We start from the raw sequence: 15,594 nt of genomic DNA, 5'->3' as shown, positions 1-15,594 counted from the left end.
TTCCATTCAAAGATGGTGTATTCCTTTTCTTTCTTTGTTCTATTGATGGATTTTGTGAAGATGTTGAAGAATATGGTTGATTCTATCAAATCCATGGGAGATCTACATGATGCTGCATGAAGATTTGTTGTGCCTGGTATTCTTTTCTTCATTGTGATCATATAAAACCTAATAAACAAGCTTGTTGATGTTACAACATAGATTTTCTTGCAAGAGAATTCCCTTTTCCTTGGTGTTCCTCTTGGGGCTCCACATGGTGTCACTCTCACCAGACTACACAAAATGAATTCTCACTACAAAGCCGTTATAGTTTCAACTATTGGGCATCATTGATACATCGATCTCAGTCTGCAAAACGACAAGAGCAATTGTAAATGGAACCTTGGACCATTGATCTATTCTCAATAACCCTCTGGTCTCTTGGAATGATAGATTGCTTTCGCAGCCATCTACTAGAATTGACTTAACAAAATCCGATATTGCAAATGTATTTGCTTTCAACATGCTACATAATCCATTGATCCAGAAGTACATGGCTATAGCATAACATATACATCCTAGGACAGGGCTTAGCATCCTCACAGGCAGTCCATCAAAAGGATTATAGAGCTCCATCGTGAAAGCTCTCCATTCGACCCAATACTCCAAGCAGATCATAAGAATGAAAGATGTTACAGTTTGCTCGAAAATTTAGTCGAGCCAAGCCGACGACAAGCATTCCGAATAGCCGATCAACACAAGTTTGCATGCATCATATTACGAAATAATAACTGTCTCATTGAAAGAACAACGACGTTTAGGACAGATGGCTTGCCTGCAAAAACCTCACCCTGCCTAGATATCACCTTGGAAAATGCAGTGTTTCCATTCTTATTCCCACTTGGCCATGGCGCCTACAACCAAAAGAAATGTAAACGTTCAAAATCAAGATCAATTACTTGAGCTACATATACATACATATTCTCACACAAAAACTTATCTACAAACGTACTTTGCTTTGAAACACAATGCATGTCTAAACACCATTCGTAAAACTACCACATAACGAACATGCAAGAACTGCATATAGAACTTCAAGCTCCTTTATTGAGTTGCATATGTCAACCTAGTTAAAAACATAAAGAAAAAGTAGTTGGGATACAAAAAATTCAGCTGAGCATATCCTATTTATAGATCACAAGTTTTGTGGCAAGAACTTTACATCTACATCATGCAGATGGTTGTAAATAATCATAGTTGTTCATCTATATTTCTTCAATGGAAATAAGTTGTTTCTTTCTTGCTTTAAACAGTCATAGGCAAGGTGGGAGATTTTTATCAACCGTGAGCTTGGCCTTCAGTTCCTCTATTGTCACATGTGCCTTGTCCATCCCTTGATTGCTTTCATCCATCTTTCATTTCCCTTTGAGGTCTCTTTCTTTCAGCGAAGTTTCATGTTGTTGGAGCAAACTTTCTTCCTCTTATTTGATATGCAGATGTAAATTCATTTTAAATGTAATGAGATGATCATTTATCACACTTTCAAACAAAGCTCTATTCCTACCGATCCATATATTTTAGAAATACAATCCTCTAATCCAATTCCAAATGGAGGGGGGAATCCCATAAATTTCTCCTAGCAACAATTCTTTCCAATTGAAGGCTATTGGGTGAACTTGTTGGAAAAGTACCTACAAGTAGATCAAAATATTGTGACTAGCCTTACAATTAATAAAGAGATAAGGAATTGTTTCTAATTCTTATTTATATCTTACACACAATCCATTTCGTGTTCCCATTTTCTGAGCCCTTTTTTTGGTCTATAGAGCTTTATGGATTATTAACCATTGTAGACAATAGATTCTCCCTTGGATCAATATGCTCTAGATATTTCGGAATCTATATTCCTATTGCTTTTTGGTCCATTCAAGATGTCATCTTCTATTCAACTTTAGACTAAGCTATGTATTCTTAGCCTCAAGGAGATGGACTAGGAGGAGGTATCTATCTATGTTCCAACAAAATCCTCTATGGTTAAACTTGAGATGTAGGGTGATTACTTGTTTTGGATGCCAGTTCCATTTTCAAGTTCTCTCATTGAGCAATGCTATTTCATAAGTCTTAAGGTGAAACCTATTTTTCAATTGCCCAAGGGTGAATAATCATCAATTAATGTCACAAAGTACTTCACATCACCCAATGACTGATAGGCATGGGACCACATTGGAATGCACAAGAGCGAAAGGCTCACCCATGTGCATAGAAACAGAATTTCTATGCGAGTTACGAGTCTGCCTGCCATAAAGAGACAATGATCACATAAATCAAAATGCAAGTAATGCAGAGGTAGAAGATATTGCAAACGAGTAAGTACTTTCATTCCTTTCAAAGACATGTGCCCAAGGCAATGATGCCATAAAGATACATGTGGTAAATTAGTCATAGCCAATTCATGGTTAACAAACCTAGATACAAACAAAGGATAAAGACTACCAACATTGGCATCTCAAGCAAAAACAAGGTGACCATGAGTAATCTTCCATGTAGAATCACCAAAAGAGACATGATATCCTACATTATCCAACTATCCACATCAAAGAGTAGACTTTTGGTCAAAGCTAGTACATGATGTATATTATGTAAAACAAAAGAGATGCTTGAAGCAAACTACAATCTAACATCCCCAATTCCAATGATATCCAATTCAATGTCATTTCCTAGACTCTAGAACCTGTAATGTTGCAATAGATATGAAACCAATCTCAATGTATGGTAACATGGAAAGAAGCTCCAAAATCAAGTAGCCAACACTAAGAGTAAGTGGATAAAGCATCGATCAATTGAGTAGCATCAAGAGACAAAGAAGCTAAGTTATAATCATCATCTGACTTATGCTACACTAGATTTATCTTTTCAATCTTCATGCTTGGCTTACTAGGGATAATGCTACAGCCATAGATTTTGCATTATCTTGTGCTTTCCCCTTGCCTTTCTCATTGCACCTATCATTACTTATTTTATAGCACTATAGCTTAATATAACCTTATGGCCCACAATAATGACATATCAAAGAGGACTTACATCTATGAGACTTACTACGAGATTGCCCACGAGATTAAGACTTTCCCATGTTAGGTACCATGGTCATTATTGCCATTACCACCATTTCTACCTCTAATTGTCAATGCATGAGAAGTGTGAGATGTATCAATGTTATTCATGTTTACCTCTTATATTAGTTGAGCACTCTCTATATGATTATATTTAAAACTACCCTCAGGATGAGCACTCATAACAATATGAAAGGTGTCCCATGACTTAGGTAGTGTAACAAACAAGAACAAAGACACAATATCATCTTCAAATTGGATGCCTTGCAATACAAGTTGGCTAAAAATGGAATGAAAATCATTCAAGTGAGTAGACATAGTTGTACTCTTCCTCTCGTGAAAAGGTCCACAAGTTTCTTCAACCAGTATAACTGAGATATAGAACTTTTTTTGTCATAAATATCACAACTCCTTTCCCATAATACATAAGCACTACCTTCAATGTCAATGCCATTAAAATATACATACTTTAAATAATGATAGAATGATAGTGAACTTGCATAGATTATCAAGTTCTGCCTAATCCACTACATCATAAAGCTCATGCTTGATGCCCTCTAACTTCAATGGTCTAACCTACCTCTTCTACATTAAGACTTTCCTATATCTGTGTCTTCTAGTATTGGAAGTTATTGCCATTAAGCTCTTCAATATTGAAAATAACACTATCAGCAGATGAACTTGCCATAATGACTGCAAATGTCTATAAAATGATAAGAGTATAAGCTATTGTAAATCTAGCGAAACATCCCCAAAATTGATCCAAAAGGGCAAGCAAAAGGGTGGAAATAAATGAGACTAGAGCTTCCACAAATTGCATTCAAAAGAGTGCCAAAACAAGTTGTGTGCTCTCCAAAGGAATGCATAAAATTTTGTAATTACAACAATGTTGAAATAAAGATAACTATATGTGTCAAACCAACTGTGGACAAAGAGACAAGAAAGGAAGCTCCCACTACCAATGGTATCCTAGTAAAATCAAGATACAAAGAATGTAACTAGTAGTGACTAAGCATAGGCCACAAGGTACCAAATACTGTCATGAACTCAAAGTGTCAATAAACAATACATCCCATAAGCATATACATCATGCATGTAGAAGATCTGAAGAGCAACTACATGCAGAGATCAATTAAATGCACAACTAACTATGCAAAGAGCAATGGGACTTGATACATGACTAATTGAAAGGTGAAAAGGATCAAAGCTTGCTTGGAAGAGCTATGGAAGGAGAGAAAAAGCAAGAAAGAGAGAGAGACCAAATGAGAACTCCAACAGTCAAAATATGTGACTGGGCCTTCCTTTATTCAAACTGTCACTAAAAGAATAAAGAATAAAGTGACGGTGATGAGTGTCCACCACCTGGAGTGTGCAGTGGCAGGTACTGTCAATGTAGTAATACACGTGCGGCTAGGAAGAGGCGCATTTACCCCCAACAACCTCCCACTTAAAGGCAAATATGCCCCAATGAGGAGTGAAAAGAAAAACAAAAGACAGTACAATAAACACATGTACAATAGGATGAGGAAAAATGTCATCTCATCCAATGCCCATCAATCTCCTGAGGATGGCAAAGTGCTCAGTAGTGAGGCTTTTCACGAGCAGATAAGTAGGATTTTCATCAATGGAGATCTTGATAAGGTCAACAGACTTGTCCTCCACAACCCCACATGTGAAGTGATACCTCATCTCAATGTGTTTCGTCTTCGCATGGAAGACTGGATTCTTGGCTAGTTGAATAGCACTCATAGAATCCAAATGCAGCATAGGTATAGAATCAATCCCAAGGTCATGAACCAAAGGGCCCAACCATATGGCCTCCTTGCAAACCTCAGTGTGGCTACAACATACTCAGCCTCAGTGGTGGAGAGAGCCGTACACTTTTGAACCCTGGACATCCAAGAGATAGCATCTCCAGCATAGGTGAATACATAGCCAGAAGTGGACTTCCTATTATCTGCATGTCCTGCATAATCAGAGTCTGTGTACCCCACAACTCCTGTATCCTGGCTACCATAGCAAATACACATATCTACTATGCCTTTCAGGTATCTCATGATACCCTTAACAGCATCCCAATGTTTCTTGCCAGGTGTAGCCATATAGCATGCCACAACACCAACTGCAAAGGCAATATCTGGTCGAGTGGCTATCATGGCATGCATCAAACTACCCACGACTAATGCATAAGGGATCTTGGCCATCTCGGCCCTTTGCTCATCTATCTGTGGACAATCACCCTGTGAGACATTCACATAAGAAGGTAATGGACAACCAATAGGCTTCATGTCTTGCATGCGAAAACACTCAAGGACTTTATGAATGTGCTCCCTCTATGAGAGGTAGAGTAGCCCCTGATGCTTGTCGCAGTTAATGCGCATACCAATAATGTGAGAGGCTTGTCCCAAATCCTTCATCTCAAAGCTCTTCTTTAGCTAAGATTTAAGAGCATCTAGCTCATCATGAGCTTTACCTGTTATCAACATTTTATCCACATAAAGTACCAAAATAAGCAATGAGCCATCACGGGCTTTATTTGTGTAAAGACACGGATCCATAGCGCTTCTGCTGTAGCCCTGTGACTGTATAAAGGCATCAAACTTATGATACCACTCCCTAGGTGCCTGCTTCAAGCCATAAAGACTTTTCTTCAACTTATACACTAGGTGCTCCCTGCCAAGTTCTGCAAAGCCCTTGGGTTGCTCCATGTAAATCTCATCTTGACATCCATCTAATATATGTCCAAGTCAAGCTACGCGACTAAGGCCAAAACCAAGCATAGGGTGGTCATCTCGACCACAGGAGAAAAGACTTCATCAAAGTTAACTCCATGCTCATGTTTAAAACCCTTAGCAACAAGTCTTGTCTTATAAGCCAACTTGGGGTGCCTAGGGGTACTTTTCAGCTTGTATACCCATTTGCATGGCAAAACTTTCTTGTCGTGAGGCAGTGCAACTAAATCCCAAGTCATATTCTTATGTAAGGAGTCCATCTTAGACTGCATAGCCCTCTTCCAAGAGTGATTGTCACCCTTGCCCATAGCCTCATCATAGGTGATAGGCTCTCTTGCATCTATAACCAATACCAAGGAAAATGCATTTGAAACTTTTAGGATCCCACTTAGTCCCCTTGTCCTTGGGAACATGGTAGAATGCCTCACATCCAAAGACATATAGATGCGCATAAGACTTCCCAGTCCATACCTCCTCTACAACATGGAAATCCAAATGACTAGAAGGTGATCTATTGATGACATGCACAGCTGTATTGACTGCCTCAGCCCAAAAGCTTTGTGGTAAGCTTGCATGTCTAAGCATATTGCGTACATGCTCCTAGATGGTTCTATTCATCCGCTCAGTCAAACCAGTCTAGGATGGGGTATAGGGGGCAGTCAACTGACACTTAATACCCCTCTCATCACATAGCTGCTCAAAGGCACATGACATATATTCTCCCCCATTGTCAATCCTAAGGCATTTTAGCCTATGCCCAATCTAGTTCTCAACCAATGCAAGCCATCTCTGAAACACAGCCAAGACATTGGACTTGAGCTTAATGGGATAAGCCCAAAATTTACGCAAAAAATCGTCAATAAATGTCACAAAATACTTTGCACCACCCATAGACTGACAAGGCATGGGCCCACAGACATTCAAATGTACCAATGCCAAGGGCTCACTCATGTGTGTCGTACCAGACTTCTTATTTGTATTCCTAGTTTGTCTGCCATAAAGACAATGCTCACATGAATCAAAACATGCATAGTTAAGGGGCGGTAAGTACTGCAAACCAGAAAGCATTTTCATTCCCTTCAAGGACATAAGAGGATAGAGGATGCCAATCTTGGCACCTCTAGCAAGCACAAGTTTTCCACGGGTGATCTTCTAAGAAGAATCCCCTAATGAAACATGAAATCCAACATCATCAAGTTGCCCTGCAGACATAAGACTGCTTGTAAGTCTAGGTACATGACGTACATCCTGAAAAAACAGAAAGTATTGCCAGTAGAGAACTGCGAATTGCAGCCATAAATCCCCAATGCCAACAACAGCAAGTGTCCTGTCATCACCCAAGCAAACTGAACTAGAGACTGTGCGGTAGGAATGGAACCACTCACAGCATGGTGTAACATGAAATGAAGCAGCTGAATCAAAAAGCCAGCACTGCACATACATAGAGTGAACCTTAGTCAATGGCGTAGCATCACAAGAACTAGCTGCAAGTATGTACTCCCCATTGGGGTCATCAGTCTGCACGACATTTATCTTGATTTTCAAAATGGATTTTACATGCATAATGCTACGATCATAGGACTTTTCCTATACTTTGTCTTTTCCCTTCTCTTTGTGCTTCTCATTGGGCAACTCATGACACTATGGGCATATGTGACCCTTCTTGCCGCAATGATGACATGTCACATTAGCATTTCTTCCACGAGACTTGTTGCGCAGCTTACCACACGACTTAGACCTAGACTTTTGCGAGTCTTTGCTAGGTCACTCTCTACATCAAGCAAGTAAATAGCAGTAGGAGCACATAAGTCAGTGCTGAATACATCCCATGACTCACTCAGAGTCCCAAACAAAAACATTAGAGTAACCTCATCATGGAACTGGCTCAAATGAGCAAACATTGTCATATTCTCCTTCATGCACAGGTCCATAAGCTGCTTCAGTCAATACATTTGACTTGTTGGACTTTTCTTGTCATAAAGGTTCTTAATTTTATCCCTAAGCTGCCAAGCACTCTGTGCTTCCTTGACCACACTGTAATGCACCTGTTCAGTGAGAGATAAGATGAGGGTGGACTTGCATAACTCATCAAGCTCATCCCATTCATCATCAGTCATAGTTTCAGGCTACTCGCCATGCACCCTTAGTGGCTTTATATGCAATTTTTGCACCAATACTTGCCAAACTTGGCTCTTCCAGTAGGCATAATTCATACCATCAAGCTTAGTGATGTTGAAGATAGCACTATCAATAGAAGAAGATGCCATATTGTAGTCCAAAGTAGTGCAAAGAGTTCAAAATTGCTTGTTGTTTTCTACTGTAAACAGCTAAAATACCACCAAAACCAAGGCAAAATGTTGATAGCTAATGATGCTGCTCACCAAGTATCATCAAAAGTACATAAAATCAGGATGATTGAGCATGAAAATTCCATGTTAGTCCATGCATAATTACTTGCTATAATAAATTACAACCAGGTACAATGAGAGCAAACTGTAGGCAAAATGAATGCACCAAGTCAACCACTGACTGTCAAAGCATAACCAGCATCAAGCAAGCATAAATTAGCATGTGACAGTCATACGGACATTGAGCAAATATCCAAGCATGTCAAATGAATCACACCCCCTGTGTGCAATAGGGCAAAGTGTACACAACACTGGCAAGGCATGACAGAAAGAGGTGTATGCTCAAGGAGTGCAAAGCCCAAATCAGCCAAAGTACATATGTGAGGACCACCACATATCAACCTTGCAATATCCAAGTGAAGATCCCAGTCTCAAGTATTCAAATGCTCAACTAGCATAAACAGCCTGCTCAATGTCTGTCAAGTGTATCAAGATGCTCCCACTGGCACAAAATCCATAAATATCAAGCAAAGAAGCTCAACAAGGGCATATGATAGCACCAGTGCCAGAAGATCCAAGATCAAGCATCAATAAGACTTATGAGCATATAGGTCATGTAGCATCTATACATAACATCCATAGACATCAAGTATATCCAAACTGTAACTCTGGCAAGCCGAGAAATAGCCAAAGTAAGGCAAACCAAAGCAAGGCTCAGTAACATCCAACTCCAAACAATGTAATGGGTATATAGTAGTGGCATAGGCCAAGCATGTCAAGACCGGTTAGACATAAGCAAAGTAAGCTCTGGGCAATCAAATGCCAAACCAAAGCAAGGCTCAGTAACATCCAACTCCAAACAATGTAATGGGTACATAGTAGTGGCATAGGCCAAGCATGTTAAGACCGGTTAGACATAAGCAAAGTACATGCGATAACTATAGCAAAGATGAAGATCCAAATGCTATGCGAAGCAAGCTCAAGCTCAAGCTCAATCAATGATTCGAGAGCAAATCCAAGCTCTATGTCGATCCCCGAGAGTCACTACATCAATGTATACATCCAAGACAGAGTCCGAATGCAATAGGCATATCCAAACATAAGAAAAAGAGCTTCAGCCCTAAATATTCTAGCAGCAAATAAATGTCCAAAACTGAGCAAAAAGTGGCTCAATCCAAGCTCAAAACCATAGGCATACTTTCCCATATGTATAGGCACCAACCGAGCATAATCGGGCATAAAATGACTATGTAGCATGAGCATAAACTGTAATGACAGGGGACTACCCTATTTTACGTTGCTTGTGGACTATGTAAAACAGTCAATAACTAAGCAAATACAGCCCCAAAAACATCTCATAGCATAGGCATACATTTCCCTAGCATTCGGGGAGCATTTGGGACCAACCGAGTAATCAATCTCAATGCCAACCAAGCATAAACATAAAGTACTGACGTAACACTGTTTGTGGCTACATGTGGATTGTGGAAAACAGTCTTGGACTAAGGTAAATTAGTCCACAAACTAATGCAAATGATAACCACTAATGTTGAGCATCAAGGGGGTGTTCCCAAGTGCCAAATGAAGTGTTTTCAAGCTGCCAATGAGTGCCAAGGGAGGGCTGAAGTAAAAAACGAAAATTTTTGCAGGTCTTTAAGCTAGACCAAACTAATCTGGGGCCTATGGAAGTGCTGGGCAGGTCAAGGCAAGGTTGAGAGAGTAGTCAAGGACCCCCAAGAGCTTTCTCTTGAAGAGCAAAGTCACTGGTACAGAGTAGGCATCACAAGAAGTAAGAGGACATGGCTACCCACGGACCCAGAGACCGCTTATTGTTTCAAGCGTTCTAAGCCGAGCACTAATGGCTACCTCTCACATAGCAGACACGCCATCCATCTCTACGGGTGTAGTGAGCTTACCTCCATGCCCGATCGAGTTACCTCCTCTCTCGAGCACTCTGGTAGCTCCACGATCCAAGTGCAAGCTTCAAACGAGCTCCATTCTCAAGCTCAGAGCTCCAAGCTCCATTGCCATGAGTAAGAGAAGAGAAGAGAAGAGAAGAGAAGAGAAGATGGAGAGCTTCTCCTCCCCGGTCCCTCACCCTCACACTCTCTCTCCCTTACACTCTCATACTCCCTCTCTCGAGCACAAGCTCAAGCAAGCAAGCAAGAAGAAGAAGAAGAAGAAGAAGAAGAAGAAGAGAGCTACTTTTGGCCACACACAAGAATGAGCTTCTCATTCACTTTTCAACTTTATATACAAAACTCTAAATCCCTTTTGGGCGGTCATCCCCTTATCCCCTTTTTTACATGGCCAGCTGTGGCCTAGGTCCTTTTTCCCATTGTCCTCCTATCTTCTTAGCTTCCTTCCTATCGCTCATCTACCTTTACAATTTGCACGGGTGAGAGCCGAACGCTTTTTAAATTAAATCCTGGTGCGCCTTGTGCTCTTTTACTGATGCCAGGAGGCATATTCTATGGTGGATTCCGTGAGGTTTTGCGGTGGATTCCATAAAATTTTATTACCGTGGCTCATACACAAAGTGGATTCTTTGTGTGAGAAGTCGATGGGGACGCCTATCCTTTTCGGGCGTTTTGTTAATTTTATGTGTACATGGGTGATTCCATAGCAGGTGATTCCGCAAAATACATATTTAAATTAATAAACGTTTATGAGTTTAGAGTGCGCACTCGTAATAAATTAAGATTAGGATTGATTTCTAACCAATTTATTTATGTAGCTGAAGACTGCTAGGTATTCACTTTTGTCAGTTTAATTGTATTATTTTTCTAACAATTGTGAATGCTTCAGTTGATGTGTAGAGCAAGTAGCGGTGGCATTGGGAAGCATTGGAGGATAGCGTGTATTCTGATGGGCGCGTATCTTAGGCATAGCGCCTATATTTTGTCGCGCTTATTTATCAAATTGCTTGATATTTATTTATTATTTTTTGTATGCGCATGGATACATGATTTAAATATTTGTATTGGACATTGTATTTGGGTACCGCCTGACTTCTTGGGCGCCTATTAGCTTTAATTCTTTATTGGCACAAAAGCAAACTCAAAAGCTAAAGCATGCTATGTTGTAAATTGGGCTATTATTTGAGCTTGAAGATGAACAATATATTAAATACATGCTTTGTGGAGCGCTCACACAAGGCATGGGGGGAGATTGCACCCAATTGGTCTGTTGTTCATGTCATGCAAGCTTTCTTCGTTGGTTTTTGTGTAAAAAGTAGAGTTCTTTTGTTTTTGGGGACTTTTTGACGCTCACTATGTACGCATATGGCGATCGATCTGTGCACCAGTGGTATCAGAGCGAAGCTGAGATCGTGAGCTTCCAATCGCTTACCATCTTGCACGAAGGCGGAGCTCTTGGAACGATTGAGCTCTACAGTCAGTTTCGTCGCGAAGGGTCGATACAAGTGTATTTCTGGCAGTCAAGAACCCCCTTCTGCACCCTCTGATCGCGAGAGACCAGCCTCTGTAGGTGGAGGACCACGCGGTGTCAAGATTCCAAAGAGGTATGTTATGGCAAGAAACCCTCCTATAGTCACTTGCAAGTATTTGGTTGTGTGATTTACATACATATCCCTAAGGACAAGTGAAACAACCTTGATCCTAAGTTGAAGAAGTGTATTTTTCTTGCATATGAAGATTCAAGTGAGATGGACTTATTATCTTTGGGATCCTAAAGCTAAAAAGATCGTGTGTATCCATGATGTTACCTTTAATAAGGATAACATGCATAAACATCCCATCAAGTTGGTTGAGATATGTAGCATAGTGTTCTAAGAGGATGGACAACCATCATATGAGTAAAATATACGACCTACCCCACGTAGTGTTACCTTTAATAAGGATAATATGCATAAATGTCCCATCAAGTTGGTTGAGATATGTAGCGTAGTGTTCTAAGAGAATGGACAACCATCATATGAGTAAAATATACGACTCCTACCCCGCGTAATGCAAGACTTGGACTTCTATAAAATGTTGATGTGGGAGTGTCATAAGTAGGTGAGCAGCCTCACATACATACAATTGGAACAACCAAATGCTCACATTGAGCATGCATTAAGGCAATCTACAAGAGCCTCTAGATCACCAAAGAGATGCTCCACTGTCTCTTAACGTCATGGTGGTTTACAAATTGTGGAGAGCCTTCATGTGTTATATTGAAGCTATGGCTAGGGATGACAATCTTAAGTGGATGAAGGCTATGTAGTTAGAGATTGACTCTTTGGTCAAGAATGTTACTTGGAAGTTGGTTCCTTTGCCTAAGGGAAAGTATGCATCACCATGCATATGGGTCTACAAGCTAATCTCTATCTAATACATTACCTAAGTACAAAAGGCAAGATTGATAGCTAGGGGTTATAAGTGAGAAAAAGGTAGACTTTGGTAAGATCTTCTCACTAATAATCAAGATGAGAACCCTTCTTACAATTCTTACATTGGTTGTTAAGGAAGACATGGAGTTTATGCACATGTGGATGTTTAGATAGCTTTCTTGCATGATGATTTTTATGTGCAATAGTTGAGGGCTTTGTCGTAGGAGGCAAAGAACAGTTGGTATGCAAGCTCCACAAGAGCTTATATGGATTGAAATAGTCTCTAGGGAATGGTATTATAAGTTGCTTCCTTTAAGAGATCTTAAGGATACATTAGAAGTGAGATGGATTACTACTTATACGTACAAAAGCTTGTGGATGGTAGCCTTATGATCTGAATACTTAATGTGGATGATATTATTATTGCTAGGAAGTCACTCATAGATGTGGATGCATTGAAAAAAATGTTGTATGAAATCTTTGACATGAAGGGCCTGGGAATTTTGGTCACATTCTTGGCATTGGAATCATGCAAAACAAAGACAATAATACTCTACTAGTGTACTGCAGGTGCTTCGCATGCACGAAATGCTAAGCTGCTTCGCAGCAGCGAAGGTGGCGAGCAAAGTAGTTGTGCTATCGCATGGCAACTTCACTCAAAAATCCATTTCTCATCTTTCTCTTTCCTCTTTTTCCTCTCTCTCTCTCTCCCCCCTCCAAACTCCCTATGTCTACAAATAAAGACTTCTTTTTATCAATGTCTAGTTGTGCATAAGAGTTGATAAAACGTTAAGTAGCTACATTGTTTACGAGATAGCTGAATTAAAGATGTAATATAAGCTAACGTCGATTATCGTATAATAACGTTAAGAAAACCTTTATTCAAGCACAACCCCAGGTACAGGTTCCAAATTCGTCTCCTACATCAAGTACTGCTGTGATCTAGGAGAAGAAGTTCCTCCTCAAGCAGATTAAGCCACCCGAGTTTGACGGGAGAGGCAGATTCGTTCAGGATGATGCTGAAATTTGGATTGAATCCATGGAGGATTACTTCGAAGCAGCCGGTACTGCACGTGCCAATCAAGCTATGCTCGCCAAGTTAAAACTCACCGGCGAAGCCAGACTTTGGTGGAAGCAATGGTGCAGGGATCAAGGGATCGCAGAGGGATCCGTTACCTGGGAGAAGCTGAAGAAAGCCATGCAGGGAAGATACTTACCCCCTGCATATCGCACGCAGAAAATGAACGAGTTCTACGAGCTAAAACAGCTAGGACTCACTCTTGACGCATACTACTCTAAATTCGTCTCACTTTTAAAGTATGCGCCGCAGATGGACATGACATAGCACGTGTCCAAATTTTGTGCGGGCTTAAATCCCCCAGTAAATACCCGTCTCGAATCTATGCATCCATCAGATCTTCAGGATGCACTCATTCGAGCGGCGCCTATAATTCAGGAGGTTCAAGCTAGACCAAGGGGTAACAAAACTTGGTCTTATAATGACCCGAACAGAGGAGCATTTAGACATCAAATGAAGAGAGTTCAAGGTCATAATCAGGGACAAAGAAAGAAAGCAAGGACGAATAACGTCAACAACTTTGTTCCTATTCAAACTAATGGCTGAAACCTCCGTTGTTTCCACTGCAACGAACCCGGTCACTTTAAGAGGCAATGTCCCAAGCTTGGTGGAGGACATAGCCAAGCACATTTCCAAGGAACAGGCCGTGGTCAAGGAGCCGCTACCCGAGGGAGAGGAAGAACCGCCTGCATTGCCAATAGGCAAATGTGCAAAGAAGAAGAAGAAGAAGATCCGACCATGGAAGCAAAATTCGAAAGAGCGACAGTCCATGCCGCTTTACACAAGAAAGGGCCAAATCGCCAGTTCTCGGTGATTCAGACACCGTCGGATTATCAAGGTAAAGGTTTCAAAACCTTGATTGATTGTGGCAGTACACATTCCTTTATCTCACCAGCATGTGTAAAAAGATTAGGAATAGCCACAGTAGAAGCACCTACCCTGCTTGTGGAATTGGCAAATGGTCGTGAGGTAACTTGTACCAGGCAAACTGCTAAGATGGAATTCTTTCTGGAAGGAAAGAAGACTTTGGTTAAATTCAGAGTCATGAATTTAGGTATCCATGAGTGTCTACTCGGAATGGATTGGCTTAAGCCCAACTTTGCCCACATTCACTATGGAAAGGGTCAAGTTTCCTTTCGAAACTCTGAAAGGGAATTAGTCACAACTCAAGGTGAGGTAGGAGTGCCAAGAATCCAGTTGGCCAAAGTATCTCGGATCATAAAAGGAGTCAGAAAAGGATTACCCATTTACTTGATCAAACTCAACAAGTTAGATCAAAAGCAAGAGTCTCATGAAGGACCTTCTTGGCTAAAGGAATATGTGGACTATTCCCTAAAGAGTTGACTGAGCTTCCGCCTCAAAGAGAAGTGGATCATGAGATTAGGTTAGTACCTAGACCTGCGCCAATTGCCAAGAGACCTTATAGAATGTCCATACCAGAAGAAATTGAGCTGAAGGAACAACTCAAGCAATTGTTAGATCAGGGCTACATCCGGCCTAGCAATTCACCGTGGGGAGCTCCAGTACTATTTCAGAAAAAGAAAGATGGGACACTTTGACTATGTATTGATTACCGAGGGTTGAATCAATCAACACTCAAGAACAAGTATCCTATTCCTAGAATAGATGAGCTTCTTGATCGTCTTCAGGGTGTGAAGATCTTCTCCAAGATTGATCTTAGGTCAGGTTACTATTAGATAAGGATCAAGGAAGAAGATATCCCAAAGACAGCCTTCAATACAAGATATGGGCACTTTGAGTTCTTGGTTATGTCATTCGGGCTTACCAATGCACCTGCCACCTTCAATAGATTAATGCATGATATCTTTAGGCCATATCTTGATGATTTCGTGCTTGTCTTCTTCGATGACACTTTAGTCTATTCTAAACAGGAAGAAGATCATGAACCTCAACTTCGGATTGTCCTCGAGACAATGAGGTCACATAAGCTATATGCTAAAATGAAGAAGTGTGCATTCTTCAAGCGTCAGATTGAATATCTGGGATTCATAGT

Source organism: Lygodium microphyllum, chromosome 27 (genome assembly GCF_053477565.2).
Source record: "Lygodium microphyllum isolate KBCC chromosome 27, Lygodium_microphyllum_v1.1.10, whole genome shotgun sequence".
In the NCBI taxonomy this organism is placed as follows: domain Eukaryota; kingdom Viridiplantae; phylum Streptophyta; class Polypodiopsida; order Schizaeales; family Lygodiaceae; genus Lygodium; species Lygodium microphyllum.
Note: the sequence above shows the minus strand (reverse complement) of the source record.